Source organism: Belonocnema kinseyi, chromosome 10 (genome assembly GCF_010883055.1).
Source record: "Belonocnema kinseyi isolate 2016_QV_RU_SX_M_011 chromosome 10, B_treatae_v1, whole genome shotgun sequence".
Lineage (NCBI taxonomy): Eukaryota > Metazoa > Arthropoda > Insecta > Hymenoptera > Cynipidae > Belonocnema > Belonocnema kinseyi.
In genome coordinates this window covers 91048443-91051624 of record NC_046666.1, presented here as the reverse complement: position 1 = coordinate 91051624, position 3182 = coordinate 91048443, and positions in this window count along the sequence as shown.

The window sequence follows — 3182 nt, the reverse complement described above, 5'->3', positions numbered from 1 at the left end:
CCCCCCCCCCCAGTCGGGATCGTTTCGAATTCAAAGGCATCCGAACCCTTTAGCAAATGCAAAAATGTTTTAAATGCCCGAAATCGGGAACAAAATGAAATTGAATGGGTAAATGAGGTCGATATGTCTTCGAATTGGGACCAAAATAGATTCAAAGACCTTCCTGACTCGAGGACACTCTGACATCTTTCCAATGAGTTTTAGTGTGTGGGGGGGGGGGAGGTATTATTGTAAACAGGGCAATGCTTGGAGGAAGGGCTAGGAGTACTTTAGGTTTAACGTGGAAAATTATGTAACATACATGAATTTAAATAGCTTTGAAGTGATCAACTGAAAGATTAAACTGCAAAAAGCGATTGAACATAAATGATTTTTATCCGGAAAATTTAAAATAGTATACTTTTACATTTCTAGTTTTGCATTCAAATCTTTTAAAATTTAAAATTAAAAGTTTCAATAATTGAGAAATTTTCAATGCCTTTTTAAACTTTTGACTTTTAAAGGCCTAAATTTAGAATAATATATTTTCATACTGTTTTAAAAGCCTTTAATTTTTTTGTGCGCTGGTAAGATCAAGTTTATTTAATCTTAAACGCTTTGAGTTAAACATTGTTTAATTAGATGCGTAATTTTTGTAATTGTGCAATTTTAAAGGACTTGAATATAAACCTTATTTACTTAGACATTATTGAACGCTTCAGTTTAAACCTGTTTAAAATTGTATGTTTAGTTTGCATTGTTAAATATTTCTTATTTAGAATAAGTGCTCCTCATATTATTTTTCAGTTACCATTTTCAGATTTTAATCGTGTAATCTTTCAGTAGAAGAACATTTCCTTAACTAAAAAATAACATTCAAATTATTTGAGCTCTCAAAAATTTCGAAAGATTTAAATTTTCGAGTCACAAAAAAATATTCGACACGTAATTTCAACTTATTTGCACAACTCATGATTGTCGTTTTTAAACAGTCTTTAATATCCTGTGATAATTTGTAAAATCTCTAATGAACTTTTAACCAAAGGAGCAAATTTGTATCTTATCCTCTCGTCATCGGAAGCGTTCGTTACTATTATGTTTTGTAAAAGAATATGCCCCACCACTGTTGCCTGTGATGAGTACACCTTGTATATACTGGAGTGAATGAGAACCTGATACAAACACCCACGGAGACCCAGAAACATACAGCACTAGAGGTTATACTTCTCAGAACTCCTTGCAAGTCGTGTGATTACCTCTCGTCGCGACACATCTGCCCTAATTGACCTGGTAAATATTTTCAAAATTAAGATTTGTGCGGAACGAAAATGCTATATTGATATCATTTTTGATATCAGTTTACCTACATAAAATATTGTGTTATATTAGTCTGCGTTTACTCAAGTATCATTTATTTTATTTTCATCGTTATTTGTGAGAACAGTATACGTTTTGTAGTAAAATAATTCTGTCTTGCTACAGCTCAGTGCAAATTACAAAAATTTGTTGAAATAGTTAATTAGGTGCGTCAGAGTTTAAAAATTCTAAAAAAACAGTGTTTAGTGAGAATCATGTAGACATTTCTTGATACAAATTTTAATATAGCTTCTTTTAAAGTAATAGTCCTCGGTTTCCTGTGGTACTCAGAGGAACAATGCTTGAAAACAATTAATCTACTTTTTATGATGCATATTAATGTACATTAATTGCTTTTCAATTTATAACAGCAAAAAATTAATAGGCTACAAACTTTAATGTCGCGTGTGTTTTCAAAGTTAAGCTGTACTTTCTCTCAGTTCAAAGTACCAATGTCTTTTTTCGGCTGCGTCTAGTCCCGAAAAATTTGGCGGAGCTAGAAAACCATTAGTTATGGTTTCATTGATTTGATTAATTTTCGAGCTAGACACAAGTTTAACTGAAAGGAATGTGTACGTGTCATGCATTTAGCCCCCTCCACTCTTTGTTTCAAAATCAGATGACTGAATTTAAAGTGAGAAATTTTACTTTTAAATTTTCCTCTCAAGACCACAGAAAACTTACAGTAGTTACAATTAAATTATTTAGATGTTCTCTACCATTTTAAATTAAATTTACATTTGAGTTCCATAGCAATGTAACAAGCTAATAAATCTGTTAGGAAATGGTGCATTTAAAAAATCAAAATAGTTGAGCTATATTGAGAATTTAGAGTTTTTTTGTATTGCAGTATGATTCAACTCAACAATTAGGAGAAACATAATAAAGCTTAACAAATAAAAATTCATGAACACGATGTCCTCGAATGACATCAGTGGGCCGGTTGGGTAAAGGTGATAATTACTTTTTCAATGGACAATTTACTTAACGTGATTCTTTACAAAAGTTGAATCATTTGTCCGAAAAGGTTTTCTTAGTCATATTCTTAAGAGAAGGGCCTCAAATCTAAAATGGAACTTCAAAAATGCTTATTATAGTTTTTGAAATTATTTTTACAATATTGTTAAATCACAAAGTATTTTGTTGTAAACATTTGATAAAGTGTTATTGTTAGTTAAAAATTCAATTTTTTACTTAATTACATGATAATTTAATTATTTCTAAGGTTTAAAAAATAGGTTTATTTAGCTTCGCACCTACATCTACTTTCTGAATTTGGATCAGTGAGATTTCGCTATTCATCAGTGAAAATCTTTACTTATTTGATTCAGTGGTCCATTTCTAGCTATTTGAATCTATAAGATTGCATTATGTATAATTGAAAATGTTTATTGATTTGATTCAGTGACTCATTTCTGACTCTTTAGATTAGAGAGTTAACTCAATTCACAGGACCGGCGACCTGGGAAATGCCCAGCAATCATTTTTCTATTCTTATTAAAATAAAACCGGTTAAATTGAACGCAAATAAGTTTCAGAGAGTTTTAAGCATTTTAACTTTTAAATTATTTATTTTTTCGAAGCATTATTTGAAACACTTAATATTAAACTTTTTTAAATTATTCAGTCTTGAATTGTTTGAAACTTGGTAAATTTGACAATGTAAAAATAGTAGCATTAGAATCTGAACAATATTTTATCGAATACTTTATTATTCTACAATAAAGAATTTGCAATTCATCAATTTGAATTTTTCGAGTTTTGATTGCCCTTAATTTAAAATGATTTAATTTGGGCATGGTTAAAATCATTGATAATAATGTGTACTTTTGCAAACGCTTATAATT